This window comes from Fundulus heteroclitus, unplaced genomic scaffold (genome assembly GCF_011125445.2).
Source record: "Fundulus heteroclitus isolate FHET01 unplaced genomic scaffold, MU-UCD_Fhet_4.1 scaffold_73, whole genome shotgun sequence".
Classification (NCBI taxonomy): Eukaryota; Metazoa; Chordata; class Actinopteri; order Cyprinodontiformes; family Fundulidae; genus Fundulus; species Fundulus heteroclitus.
In genome coordinates, this window is record NW_023397175.1 from 1,617,535 (window position 1) to 1,633,130 (window position 15,596).

A 15,596-nucleotide genomic window follows, 5' to 3' on the forward strand; every position below is an offset into this window, starting at 1 on the left:
GAGAAAATTAGACCCTGATGTCCTCCAGCAGCCTAGGCCTATCACAGCACAACTATAGAGATAGCTCAGGGCATGAGCCACTCTAACTATAAGCTTTGTCAAAAAGGAAAGTTTTAACATTAGTCTTAAAAATAGATAGGGTGTCTGCCTCACGGACCAAAACTGGGAGTTGGTTCCACAGGAGAGGAGCCTGATAGCTAAAGGATCTGCCTCCCATTCTACTTTTAGAGACTCTAGGAACCACCAGCAGACCTGCAGTCTGAGAGCGAAGTGCTCTGTTAGGAACATACGGGGTAATCAGAGCTCTGATATATGATGGAGCTTGATTATTAAGGGCTTTATACGTTAGAAGGAGAATTTTAAATTCTATTCTTGATTTAACAGGAAGCCAATGAAGGGAAGCTAAAATTGGAGACATATGATCCCTCTTGTTGATTTTCATCAGAACTCTTGCCGCAGCATTTTGAATCAGCTGAAGACTTCGAACTGCATTTTGTGGACTTCCTGATAGTAAAGAATTACAATAGTCCAGCCTTGAAGTAACAAATGCATGGACTAGTTTTTCAGCATCACTCCTGGACAGAATGTTTCTAATTTTGGCGATATTCCGGAGGTGAAAAAAGGAAACTCTGGAAACCTGTTTAATATGGGATTTAAATGACATGTCTTGGTCGAAAACAACACCAAGATTTTTAACTTTATTACCAGAGGCCAAGTTAATGCCATCCAGATTAAGGGATTGATTAAGAACTTTATTTTTTGAAGACTCTGGCCCAAAGATTACAACTTCTGTCTTGTCAGAATTTAAATGCAGGAAATTTAAAGTCATCCAGCTTTTGATGTCATCAAGACATGACTGCAGTCGAAGTAACTGATTGGATTCATCAGGATTTATGGATAAATATAGCTGAGTGTCATCAGCATAACAGTGGAAATTAATCCCATGCTGTCTGATAATTTTGCCTATCGGAAGCATATATATAGTAAATAGAATTGGTCCAAGGACTGAACCCTGTGGTACTCCACAAGTGACCCTAGAGTTTGAGGAAGATTTATCATTAACATGAACAAACTGGAATCTGTCCGACAGATAAGATTTAAACCAGCCTAATGCTTTTCCCTTAATCCCTACAGTATGCTCAAGTCTTTGTAGGAGAATATTGTGATCAACTGTATCAAATGCAGCACTGAGATCTAACAGGACAAGTATAGACACAAGTCCATTATCTGAGGCCATGAGAATATCATTGGTGACCTTCACCAGAGCTGTTTCAGTGCTATGATGAGCTCTGAAGCCTGACTGAAACTCCTCAAGTAGGTCATTACTTTGTAAATGTTCACATAGTTGATTAGCAACTACTTTCTCAAGAATTTTAGATAAGAAAAGAAGATTAGATATAGGTCTGTAATTTACTAACTCATCTTGATCAAGAGATGGTTTCTTAAGTAAAGGTTTAATAACAGTTACTTTAAAAGCCTGTGGTACATATCCATTTACCAAGGATAGATTAATCATGTCTAAAATAGGACCACTGATCAGAGGGAATACCTCCTTAAACAACTTGGTTGGGATTGGGTCTAACATACAGGTAGAAGGTTTAGATGAAGCTAAAATTTTAGATAGCTCAAAAAGCTCTACTGCTTTTAAACAGTTCAGACACTGCGCAGGTTCTAAGGATTCCTCCAATGCTGCCTCACTTACTGAGGATGAGGTAATCATGCTTGGGAGGATGCCAATTATTTTATTTTTAATGGAATCAATTTTATTTCTGAAGAATCCCATAAAATCATTACTGCTAAGAGCTAAGGGAATGGATGGATCAACAGAGCTGTGGCTCTGGGTAAGTTTGGCAACTGTACTGAAGAGAAATCTAGGATTATTCTTATTCTCTTCAATTAATGATGAAAAATATGCTGCTCTAACTCTGCGAAGGGTCTTGTTATACAACAATAGACTGTTCTTCCAGATTAAGTAGGATTCCTCTTGGTGTGTAGAGCGCCATTTTCTCTCCAATTTCCTAACATTGTGCTTCAAGGAACGCAGCTCTGAATTAAACCAAGGAGCCAGCTTCCTGTGAATAATCACCTTCTTTTTCAAGGGAGCTACATTGTCTAATGCAGAACGCAATGACGAAGTCATATTGTTTACAAAGACATCTATTTGTGAATTGGAAGAAACAACATTGCTGCCATCTACAGGGCATTTCTGCAATACGGAGGATATTAAAAAGGGGACAGACTCTTTAAGTTTTGATACAGCATTATCCGATAAAGATCTACTATAATGGAACCCTCTTTTGGGGGTGGAGAACTCAGTTAGATTAAACTCAAATGTTATTAAAAAATGATCAGATAGGACAGGGTTGTGAGGAAATACTGTTAATTCTTCACAATCAATGCCATATGTCAGCACAAGGTCTAAAGTATGGAGCCAAGAGTGCGTCGGTTTATGCACATTTTGAGCAAAACCAATTGAATCTAGGATAGTTTTAAAGGCTACACTAAGGTTATCACATTCTGTGTCAACATGGATGTTAAAATCACCCACTATAATAGCCTTATCAGTATTTAACACCAAATCAGATAAGAAATCTGACAACTCATCTAAAAACTGAGTGTAAGGGCCTGGTGGACGATACAAAACAACAAACAGAAGAGGTTTTATTGCTTTGCTGTTTGGATGAGGGAAACTGAGGGTTAAATGTTCAAAAGAACTGTAGTTATTAATTGGCCTGGGACTAATTAATAAATCAGACTGAAAGATGGTTGCCACTCCTCCTCCTCTTCCCACAGATCTGGGAATGTGGAAATTTGAATAATTGGAGGGAGTTGACTCATTTATACTAACGTAGTCCTCTTGTAGCCAGGTTTCTGTGAGACAAAACAAATCAATCTGTTTATCAGAAATCAATTCGTTAACTAACAAAGTCTTTGGTGGGAGAGACCTTATATTTAATAGACCACATTCAATTTGTTATCAACAGTCACAGGGAACTGCAAGCAACCAGCAGTTTGCAAGATGCTTGCATGTCTTTCAACTGACTGGTGTAGTTCAGTCAATGTACCTGCACTGGATATCTATGGTAGAGAACAATAACCAAAAACATAAATGAAAATTTATGAAATCATTACTGATATAAATTTGTTATAAAAGTATTACTGATTGCACTTTAAAAATTAAGTAACTTTATGATATTAAAAATAAATTTTAAACAGTAATGATTTATTGGTTAATGTCAAGTTGTCATAAAGACATTTTGAATAATGTCAACTTTGTATTAAAAGTGTCATAATTTACCGAATGACGCTTTATGACAACAGTCATAAATATTCATGAAGGCTTATTCATGTTCATGACAGGTGTTATGTCATGAACATGAATGAAAGTGTCATGACAGTCTTATTCAACCCCCTTCAAATAAAGTGTTACCAAAATATCCAGTGAGCAGCAGTTCTGTGGCCGCAAATGCCTTGCTGATGCCAGAGTTCAGAGGAGAATGGCCGGAGAGATTTGAGCTCATAGAACAGCAACAATAACTCAAGAAACCACTCGTTACAACCGAGTTATGGAGAAGAGCATCTGAACACACAACATGTCAAACCTTAAGTCAGATGTGATATAGCAGCAGAAGACCCCACCGGATGCCATTCCTGCCAGCTAAGAACAGGAAGCTGAGGCAACAATTCACACAGGATCAACAAAATTGGACAATAGAAGATTGGAAAAACGTTGCCTGGTCTGATGAGTCTCAATTTCAGCAACGACATTTGGATGGGAGGGTCAGAATTTGGTGACAACATGAAAGTATGGATCCATCTGGATTGTATCAACATTTCCACGATTCAGGGTGGTGCTATGGAGTGCACTTTGGCCCATTGGTACCGATCAAACATCGTGTCAACGCCAAAGCCTACCTGAGTATTTTGCCAAGCAAAATACTTCATGACCACAGTGTTTTCATCTTCTGATGGCTAATTCCAGCACGTTAACTTGCCATGTCAGAAAGCATGAATCATCTCAGACTGGTTTCTTAAACATAATGAGTTCACTGAACTCGAATGGCCTCCACAGTCACCAGATGTCAATCCAATAGAAAACCTTTGGGATGTGGTGGAAGGAGAGATTTGCATCATGGATGTACTGCCAACAAATCTACAGCAACTATGTGATGCCATCATGTAAAGATGGACCAGACTATCTAAGGAATGTTTCCAGTATTTAGTTGAATCCATGCCACTACGGATTAAAGCAGTTCAGAAGGCAAATGGGCGTACAAACCGGTACTAACGAGATGTACCTAATAAAGTGGCTTGTCTTTTTTATGCATATAGCATTCTCATAAGTGAAGGTAGCGTAGGTACTTGTTTGATATTTTCTAAAAGGCACATGTTGTCATATTAAAGCACAGATTTATTCTGCACAATAGAATCGTGTCAAACACAAAATACAAATGATCTTAATGTTACATGAAGTTATGGAATAACAAAATTTTTGCTTGATTATAACAACTTGTAAAGCTTCATCAATAATGCTATCCTACCTCAATCAAAGAAGCCCTCATGGTGTTGTCGGTGATGTCTTCTATCTTTCCTTCTGTATTTGTTGATGTTCCTGTGAGGTGCTGGTAGAGCTTCTCAGATAAGAATTGAGGACCTGGACCTCCATGAACGACAGAAGTGGCAATCATCCTCCCAACCAGGAAATATTCATCATTTTTGGCTGCTGCATAGATTTTGTTCACATTAATTCCACATTCAACAACAGCTGTCACATTCTTATGAGAAAACTCTGAAATATTGCCCTTAACGGCAATACCTTCACTGTCAAAAGTGATAAATTTCCTTTCTTCTGGCCCATCAAAGACTCTTCAAGTCCTTAAGCAGTTCATTAAAAGGCTTAGAAACTCGCGCTTGGGACGTTGTCTGTACTATAAAACATGAAGTGTACAATTATTTCAAATACAAAAAGCACAAAAGGATTTAGACTAAAACTAATTTCTAATTAATACCTTTGCTCAGGGAACTGCATCAGATATTCATCTGGCTCAGAGTCGCTGTCAACAATTATTGGTGCGTACACATTTGTGTAGTTGCTGTATTGAAAAGGAAATAGAGTAAATACTTTACTAGGTAAATAATTTAAATTCAACCCTGATAAGGCATATAGACTACTGTCAGTCATTCTTGGCAGTAGGACAGCTAACACCAGCATATTTGGGTAATTCTTGCAAACTACTCAAAGTTTGATAGAAAAAAAATATTGAACAACCAGAAGTTATGGTGCTGTCAAGTTTTTTGCTCTTTAAACCACCTCAGCTTCTGCCCAAACTTGGAAAAGCTTGCTTCCCTCAAAGAAAAGCAGGAACCACTCATCTCAGCAACAATTTTTAGTTATCTTTTATTTTTGTCTTTAGATTATTTCAATTGACAGTGTAAGACCACCATGACTTCACATAAGTAGTCAAAGAGAGTCACAGAGCAGGTTGAAAACCAACAAACAAATTAAACAAAATCAATTACAGATCACAATGAACTAATTAAATATGTTTCAGGTAATGTTAACAATCTACTTTTAAGGTAACAGTGAATGAACAAACAAATAAACTACATTCCAAACACATAAAACCCATTGAATCAAAGGCTAATTTTGGTCTCTGAATGCAGATTAAATGATATAATGTCCATTTCCTACAAGAGTGTCTTTGTGGAAGCTTGAAGCTGAGGCTCTTTGTCTGAAGAGATCATTGTGAGCACAGGTGTGCCAAGTTACCTTATAGAGTTCAGATGGGCCTAAGTGAAAGGGATTGGTGTGCTTGGTTCTCTGTGATGTGTGTGCCAGTTGGGTGGAGATAGTAAATGCACTCATAAATGTACCAGTTGCTGTTTTAACTGGACAGGTGCAAAACTTTTTTTTCAATTACTTTTTTCAGTTTGGAAATGTAAGAAGACATTTTAGTTGAGATTAATAATTCAGTTAGTTACAGTTCTTGGATTTATCCGTGATGGAATTTTTTGTAAGTCTTTATGCCAAATGTTATGTGTAATTTCTATAAATCATTTCAGTAAATGTGTTGACATGTGCAAAAGTTGACATGTGCTCACACAACCTATCGATAGAAGTGGTTCTGGCCCTCTGAGGACATGGGATGCTCCTGGACTTTGGTGTTTCCGCCATCCTAATTTAACATAAATTAGTACTCCAGTTGTGGTAGTGGCAATACCATACAGACTTAGCTAACACAATGTCATGTATCTCATCTTGGGTGATTGTCTTTGTGAATTTTTGAAAATCCTTTATGGTATGTAATGTTTACATATTGAACTGTGAAAGGGATCGAGTTCAATCTTACCTGATCAGACCCTTGTTCTGTGTGTCCAAAAGGCCTGAAAATAAAAATTAACATAGCTATAAAGTGGATATAAAAGTTTCTGCAACAAAATATGAAGCAAAAAGTAATTTGTATTTTACCCATTCAAAATTTTCTCCAGTCTTGGAGTGCTTGCTTCATCTGGACCATCCCACACCTATGTACAACATATAAAAGACAGGTTTTATCTTATCAAAAGAAAGTATAAGTAATTCAATTCAGGAGAAATGTCATAAAGATGCAGACTGACCACAGTGTCAGATAGTGGACTATCTTGAGATGGCAACCTTACATGAACTTCACTGTCATCATCACTTGAACTCTGTCCACTGAAACCTTTAAAAAGCAATGATTATTTTGACATTTATTTTAATTATTATTTTTATGTAATTCCACAAATTGTTTAGTTGCATAGGAATTTTTCATAACTTCATATACATGTTAAACAACAAGAAAAGTTTAGTATCAGTTGTACAAATAGAATTTTGTACAATTAGCAGCACAGTATATTCAGATTTCTTTATCCATCCATCCATCCATCCATCCATTTTCTTATACCCTTTTCCCAGAGCACCTGGTCAGAACCCACAGGGAGAACATGCAAACTCCATACAGAAAGACTCCAGGCAAGGAATTGAAACCAACACCTTCTTGCTGCAAGGCAACAATGCCACCAACTGTGTCACTGGGCAGCAGATTTCTATTTATCTTTTAGAAGTAATTTGAAGACAGTAAGTCGTCTATTACTATGTACCACACAGTTTTGTTCATTGATATTAAGCAAATGAAAATGGTTACTATCATTTCAACAACCAGTGAAAAGAAATATACTATAAATGTGTACTATAAATAATAAATTTTCTTTTGCAAGGCTAAATTTTCCAATTAATAAAATGTATGTTTGTACATCAGTCTTTACAAAAGGGAGGTAGGTTTTGTAAAGAGGAAAATCCTTTTGCTTCCTTAGATAAAATATATGACATCATAGCTAGAATTAATCATGCACAGAATTCTGGATATAGGAGGAAATTTTGCCATTTTAACTATAAGACTATAGCAAAATTGATCTTCAAACTATTTGGAATGTAGATCAAAAGCACTTACAGCTTTTTGCAAATTCCTCAACAGGGCAAATGTAAAGTGTAATTCTTTGGTAAGGCTTTCCAATTGCCTCCTTGTACTTTTGCACTGTGAAAGGAATGTCTGTTCCTGGGATGTTCTTAACCTCCCTTGCATCAGGATACAACAAGACATGGGCACAATCTATCAGGTCTATATTGAAATCCTTTTGCTTCTTCATAGCAGCAGCAAGCACTTGTTCCGATGCCCACTCAGGGTAAATCTCAACTGGAAGTAACTTCCCTCTCACTGTCTTAAGGGAATCTCCCTGCATCCTCATAAGCCCAACATTAATCTGGGGAGAGACAAAATTTAATTAATCAAATTAAATTATTTGATGAAGTATGTAATTTCCAGTTTGTGTTTGCACTAAATTAAAGGCATACCTTCAGTTTATTTCCCTTCTGTGTTTTGTTCTGATGCTTCTTGGTAAAAAATGTCTTTCTTTCCCTCTCTTTTATAGCTCTAAAGTTCATGAAACACTCTACACCTGAAATTCGTAATAAAGAAATACACGATTGGCACTTTAGTTATAATTTAAATGCATTAATTATTAATTGCAGGTACGATCAATACTGCAATGATCGTACCTGCATCTACAGATGGTTTAAAATGCTAACACTTCAGCATGCTGAAATAAATAACCCATGCTTCGGTTTACCTGTGCTGTGTTTGGTTGAACATCGGGAGTTGCAGTGGTAGTGTTCCTCTCATCTTGGGCTTTGTTTACATGATCTTGGACAACTTTTATGTTTCTGCCACATTGACAACAAAAGTCTGCAGAATTTATGGCGGCAGTTCCACAAAATGGACAGTACATCTGAAAGAAAATTTGTTTTTTAACTCTCCAAAATACGTGAGGAAATAAATACTTTAAAAGTGGAGACATTGCCTACTAAATCGCTGAAATGAGTCATTCTCAAAAAAGATATTTAATTATACGAGTGTGTAATTTATATATTTTTTCTTGCGGCATGATTAGCATAATTGCTTTGCTAAGCATCTACGAGACCGAGCCCAGAACGGTATGACTGACACAAAGTCTATCACGCTACCCATAAGATAAGATAAGATAGTCTTTATTGATCTCACAATGGAGAAATTCACTCGTCACATCGGCTCATACAAGAAGGTGCAGAATAGGGAAGGTGCATTCAGTTATATACAGTGAGTCTTCATATATACAATGGATCAAAAGAATACCAAAAAAATAAAAATACAAAAAAGGAAATAGGAATGTAAATGTCTCATTTACATTCTTAGTGGTCTATATATATATATATATATATATATATATATATATATATATATATATATATATATATATATATATATAAACATATCTATATACTTAAATATATACATATATCTATGCACATATACACATACACATATACATATACACATACATACGTACCTACGCGTATGTACGTGCATATGCATTGTATACATTTGTACATACATACATACATACATACATGTGGGCTGACTTATGTTCAGGTGGTGATAGCAGCAGAAGTCACTACATCAGGATTATTGCACGGGTTGTAGGACAGTGTATTAAATAGATTATTGCACCTTGGTTATTGCACATTAATTATTACAGTTATGGTCACAGTTGCAGTTACAGTGCAGCATTGTAAAATCTGATAGCAGCAGGAATGAATGACCTGCAGTAGCACTCCTTTTTACAGACAGGATGTCTAAGTCTTGCACTGAAGGAGCTGCTCAGCTCCTCTACAGTCTGGTGCAGGGGGTGGAAGGTGTTGTCCATGATGGATGTAAGCTTGGACAACATCCACCTCTCAGCTACTTCCTCCACAGAGTCCAGAGAGCAGCCCAGGACAGAAGTGGCCTTCCTCACCAGCTTGTTCAGTCTCTTTCTGTCCCGCTCTGCACTGCCAGGAGCCCAGCAGACAACAGCGTAGAGGAGGGCTGAGGCCACCACAGAGTCATAGAAAGTTTTTAGCAGAAGCCGGCTCACTCCAAAGGACCTCAGCCTCCTCAGGAGGTGGAGCCGGCTCTGGCCCTTCTTATACAGGGCGTCGGTGTTATGTGTCCAGTCCAGCTTATTGTTGACATGAACACCCAGGTATTTGAAACTCTCCACAGTTTCTATGTCCTGCCCCTGGATGTTCACAGGTGAGTGAGGTGGGGGTCTTCTCCTGAAGTCGATCACCATCTCCTTGGTCTTACTGGTGTTTAAGCACAGATGGTTCTTCTCACACCAGTCCACAAAGTCCATGATGACCGACCGGTACTCCACCTCGTTCCCCTCAGACACAGCCCACAATGGCCAGTCATCAGAGAACTTCTGAAGGTGGCAGCTGTCCGTGTTGTAGGTGAAGTCCGAGGTGTAAAGGGTGAAGAGAAAAGGAGACAGAACGGTGCCCTGGGGGGCCCCGGTGCTGCAGAGTGCCACCTCTGACTGACAGCCGTGCAGCCGCACATGCTGAGGGCGGTCAGTGAGGTAGTCCATGGTCCAGTCAGCTAGATGTTTGTTCACCCCAGCGTCCTCCAGCTTCCCCCTCAGCAGCACCGGTCTGATGGTGTTGAAAGCGCTGGAGAAGTCAAAGAACATGACTCTCACAGCGCTCCCGGTGGTCTCCAGGTGGGTTAGCGCCCGCTGCAGCAGGTAGATGATGGCATCCTCTACTCTGATGTTGGGCTGGTAGGCAAACTGCAGTGGGTCCAGGGTGGGGCTCACCACGGTGCGCAGGTGAGCTAGGATGAGGCGCTCCATGGTCTTCATCAGGTGGGAGGTCAGGGTGACTGGTCTGAAGTCAGCCGGTTCCCTGGCGTGCGGTGTTTTGGGAACCGGTACCACACAGGAGGTCTTCCACAGGGTGGGCACCACCCCCAGGCTGAGGCTCAGGTTGTAGATGTAGCTGAGGACCTCACAGAGCTCATCTGCACAGGTCCTCAGTAGCCTGGGGGGATGCCATCCGGTCCTGAGGCTTTCCTTTGTTTCAGCCTCGTCAGCTGTCCTCTCACCTGCATTGGTATGACTGTGAGGGGGGGGGGGGGGTAGGGCTGAAGGTGTGGATGGGTCAGTCGTTGATAGGAGTGGCGGGGGGGGGATGGTAGGTCTCTGGAGCGCTTGTGGTTGGAGACATGTGGAGAGTTGAGGGCAAGGAGGGGGCCAGTGTGGGGGGAGTCAAACCGAGTGAATAATGTGTTCAACTCATCTGCAGACTTGGTGTCTCCGTCTGCAGCCCTGCTGGTCCTCTGCCCAAAGCCGGAGATGTTCTTCAGACCTATGATGTTGTTCTGCGCCAGCTGCTCCTCCATCTTCTTCCCATAGTCCTTCTTTGCTGCTCTGATCTTCCACTGGAGCTCCCGCTGGACTCTACGCTGCTCCTCTCTGTCCCCTGAGTAGAAAGCCCTCTTCTTCTGGTTCAGGAGGACTTTCAGCTCAGGGGTCACCCAGCGGGGGTTGTTTGGAAAGCATCGTAGCCGTCGTGTTGGCACGATGCTCTCCACACAGAAGTTCATGTAGTCAGTGATGCATTCAGTCAGGCTGTTGATGTCATCTCCATGAGAGCTTTGGAACATGCTCCAGTCTGTGGTTCTGAAACAGTCCTTCAGTTTCTCACTGGCTTCGTCTGACCAAACTTTCACTGACTTCTTCTGCGCCTTTTGTCTCCTCACCAGTGGAATGTAGTGGGGGAGCAGATAGATGAGGTTGTGGTCTGAGCGTCCCAGAGGGGGGCGGAGGTGTAAGCGTCCTTAACGTTAGCATAAAAGGTCCAGCGTTTTATTGTCCCTTGTTTTACACGTGACGTACTGGGTGAGCGTGGGGAGGGTGGAACGGAGGGAGGCATGGTTGAAATCCCCTGTGATCAGCAGGAGAGCGCGGGGGTGCTGTGTTTGCAGATTGTTTACAGCGACGTGGATCCGCTCACACGCGGCGACGGCGTCCGCGGAGGGAGGGATGTAAACACAGAGCATGATCATGTGGCCGAACTCTCTCAGCAAGTAATAAGGTCTTAAGCTCACTGCGAGAAGTTCAACATCCGAGCAGCATATCTGCTGCTTCACGTGAACATGCGCCACGTTACACCACCTCTCATTCACAAACACCGCAAGCCCTCCCCCTCTTTTTTTCCGCTCCCCGCAAAAGTCCTGTCTGCGCGGATAAGTTTAAAGCCGTCCAGGGAGATCACTGAGTCCGGGACAGATCCATCTAACCACGTCTCCGTGAAGCACATAATGCTAGCGTCTCTGTAAATTATTCTGTTATTCTATAATATTATAAAAGACGGCGTATCTGAAAAGAAATATAGTAATTCGCACCTTTACTTTCTTTCAAATTTCTTTCTCTGAATCTTGCATCTGGTCCCATAGAAATGAATACTATTTTCTTTGACTCCCCCTAGTGGTCTGGAGCACTTCCGATTTCAACACTCATTCGGGGGTGTCTTCTTTTTTGTTTGCGTCTCTCTTTTTGTTTGCTGCATTTCATTCGGGGGTGTCTTCTTTTTTGTTTGCTGCATTTTATTTGCTTTTTGTTTGCCGCATTTAATTTGTGCGCTTGTCTTTTTTTGGTTTGCATGTTTTCTCTTTTGCTGCGCATTTGCACCTGTCGGCCACCGTAATCTTTGTTTAAGAGGCAAAAAATATATCGGCATGGTATTTATTTAAAAATTTATTTACACATTGTGTAAACATCAGGGCGTCATGATTAGTCATTTAGCCATTATAGTCCAGAGTTTAACATTTGGCACTAGGATGTTTTCATTCCAATTCTCAAAAGTGCTTGAAAAATAACAAAATAAAAATATTTTTTAAAAGGATAAAACATACAATTAATTTGCAAATAATCTCGAGTTACCTATCGACATTATGTGATTAATCGAGGAAATGATCCCCCCTCTGGTTTTTTTGCAAATCGCACACTGTATATATATATATATATATATATATATATATATATATATATATATATATATATATATATGTGTGTGTGTGTGTGTGTGTGTGTGTACTGGGTTCTTTCAAGGTCTTAATTACATTTTCTGTGTTGGCTCCAGTAACTTATGATAGATAATATCTACTTTAAAAGTTAACATGAACTGTTGCTGAAAATGACCACTCTTGTCTACCTGGATGTTCTCTGGAGGACTGAAACGCCTCAGTCAGTGTTAGATATTTATATATTTATATATATATATATATATATATATATATGGAAATGGACAATAGATGAGAGAAAGGATTTCATCTCTGGCATTCTTACACAGCGATATCTGTATTTTATACTGGATATTTTCAACACATCTATTAAATTTAGTGCACTAGTTGATCTATTCTTCATAAGAGAACAGCAAGCACAGCAGCCAAAATATGGCATTTTTTGACCTGCTGTATATTAGCCAGTCCCTAACAAATGTTTTCCCTTCCATTGCAGGAGGTAGAATATGTTAGATACTTTGCCCTCTGAATCTCTGAGAAAGGCTTCCTTTTTGCCATTAAATGCACAACATTCATTCGATCAGAATAAGTCAGTTTTGTTGGCCATAACGCGGGATCATTGAAATTAACGGTGTGATCCATCTCTGAGCAACTATGCTCAGATTATCCAATCGGGCAGTAAGCCTCTCCACCTGCACTGTCTCTGTTGTTGATTGCTAGGGGTGGCTCTCTCTGTCTCCTCCTCAAACACACGCTGGGTACACCCCTAGCTCCCCGCTAGAGGTGTTATTAGAATTCTGGAATCACTCTTAGGAACTGTCCCCATTGCAGGCAAATATGGCCCAAATCAGATTTCGTTTCTCTTTTCTTTTTTTCTTTTTTTTTGGGGGGGGGGGGGGGTGGGGTCAACTAATCATTTAGAACAAGATTTTTTCCAAATCAGATTTGAGCCACACTACCATACGTGGTGCTACTTTGATGTCGCAGCTTAGCACTTGTGACAGCCGGAAGTGGCAGCAGTTACCATTAGCTAGACAGACAGCAGCTTCCACACTGCTCATTGGAGGGACAGCGAGATTTTAGACATTACAGACCTCCAATTTTTATCAAAAGTTAAGAGTAAGATTATGTTCATTTTCAGAGGCGGGGCGGGGCAGGGCTGGGGGCGTAGTTGAGTGGAACCTGGAAGAGCGGTCCAGTCAGTCTCATTTTGTATCCGACCAGACATGGAAGTAGACATATTACTTTTTTAAAAAGTGAAAGAGAAGTGTTAACACGTTATTGTTCAGTTAGTGGGTTAAAACAGAAAAAAACACAAAACATTTTAAATAATAATGAATAAAATAATATAGTAGTTAGTAAGTTATTGACCGTATTATTACACTCCTTTTTAAGAATGGAGAACTGCTGTTTTATTTTATTTTATTGAAGAGTTCCACTCATGCAGAGTGCCTCAAGGCCTCCTTCCTCTTCTCTCTTTATCTCGTCCCTCAGGAGTCAGTTATAAGAAACCAGTGTTTAGCCTTCTCTTTTAGGCAGAAGACAGTCAGACTTTTATGATACTAAAAAGGAAAATAGTTGCTCTAAAAATAAACTTCACAAAAATGTATGTTGTTTGGCCACATTGATGTCTCTAACATTAATGTTGACCTAGGGCCCTAAAACCAGTATCTGAAACTGACTGCTTCAGACCTAAGTGTAAGACTAGAGAATCATTTTAACTTTAATGCACAATTAAAATCTGTGGTCCGGTCCAGCTTTTTCAAACTGAGACCGCGGACTAAAGATTTTAATTTATGCTTTAATTACAACTTAGATTCCTGCACTGCACTTTACTCTGGGCTTAACAAAACTATTGTGGCCTGACTGCAGCTGGTCTAAAATGCTGCTCCTCTTCTTTTAACTGCTACCAGAAAATGAGAGCACATTTCTCCAGTTTTAGCAGCAACTCATTGGCTATTAGTTCACCTTCGGATTAATTTTAAAATTATTTTATTTGTTTTGAAATGTTTTCATGGCGTTGCTTTCCAGGATCTTTCAGACCTGGTTCATGTGCACACTCCCTCTCGCTTGCTCAGGTTGGCAGATCACTTTTTATTAGTCATCCGAAAAACAAAGAGTGCAAAGAGGTAACCGCACTTTCTCTGTTGTTGCACAAAACTCTGGATTTAAATAGCTTTACATATTAGGCAGGCCATTTGATTTTCTGGGTTTAATGTTCTCTTAAAACACAGTTTGAGATGCTAGCTTTTGACGTTTTCATTGTTTGCTTTTTTGGATATTAATTTTATTTTACATTTTGCCGGCTTTAACTTTTTATTCTGTTTTGAATTACTAGTTTTTAGATTGTATAAATAATGTTGAGTTGAGAATATTATTAGCTTTTAACAAGTGGAAATGTGGTTGTTTTGCAAGCAGAAGTTCTTCAATAACAGCTCAACAACATAACACAATCTTTTTTTCCTGACTTTAACAAGAACATTTTGTAGTTGATTATAAAAGGCACAATATGAATGATCAGATTCACATTCAAGCAATGAAAACAATACAGATTATCATTAAACTAGTTTTTTTTTTATCAATGTAGGTCTATGACCTCATTGGGGACTGAGGCTGAATTTTATCAAGCCTATATGGTCCGACATTTTCCCCTCAGCTGCAACACTTGAAGCACACAGGGGTTCACGCTGCGTCTTAGCACATGATCCAACTGCTGTTTTTATTTCCCTTTTCAGCTCCATGCACTTCTAGCCTGTTACAGTTTATAACCATTGTAATCACCTTTCACAGTGACAGATTTCTCATCTCAGTCTCCGCACTGACCAGACAAATCTCCTCTATTGCTCAGGGCGCTCTGGTGCGTTATTACACAAGCTGAAGGCTGAGTTTGAAGTTGTTCTCTGAGCGCATTTTGTTTGTGGTCGGAGAGGACGGCATGATGACTTTCTGCTTCACTTTTAGCCCACTAATGGTCTTAAATCCTATCCTATAGGAAATATAGCACTTTTTATGCATTGCAACCCAACAATTGATGAGTATAGGCACAGCTTTTCAAGCTCTGCGATCACTCGCACCTGACTGTAGAAAGAAAAAAAAAACTTTTTCTAGTAACATCTCGTATCAGTAGAATTTATACTTAATGATACCGGTTTGAGGTGGTGAGGTGGGCAGGATATTACCCCCATTGGTGCACTG

The 15,596-nt window shown here is 39.7% G+C and overlaps 2 long non-coding RNA genes across 3 annotated transcripts in view; both read right to left on the reverse strand.

Moving 5' to 3' along the window:
• Window positions 1-2,971: 2,971 nt before the first annotated feature.
• Window positions 2,972-4,912, reverse strand: LOC118561817. The gene is made up of 3 exons (XR_004930285.1): window positions 4,817-4,912; window positions 4,542-4,723; window positions 2,972-3,078 (listed from the first exon to the last, which is right to left on the reverse strand). It is a non-coding gene; the product is annotated as an uncharacterized LOC118561817 (long non-coding RNA).
• Window positions 4,913-5,016: 104 nt separating this feature from the next.
• Window positions 5,017-15,596, reverse strand: part of LOC118561816 — a 60,955-nt gene continuing 50,375 nt past the window's right edge. Inside the window, exons 1-6 of one of the 2 annotated variants that reach the window (XR_004930283.1) lie at window positions 11,784-11,836; window positions 8,149-8,307; window positions 6,619-6,704; window positions 6,470-6,525; window positions 6,351-6,384; window positions 5,017-5,093 (exon numbers count right to left, since the gene is read on the reverse strand). This is a non-coding gene — a long non-coding RNA (uncharacterized LOC118561816). Of the gene's footprint in view, window positions 5,094-6,350; window positions 6,385-6,469; window positions 6,526-6,618; window positions 6,705-8,148; window positions 8,308-11,783; window positions 11,837-15,596 lie in introns of those variants that run through there. The other variant, XR_004930284.1, reaches the window with a different exon arrangement.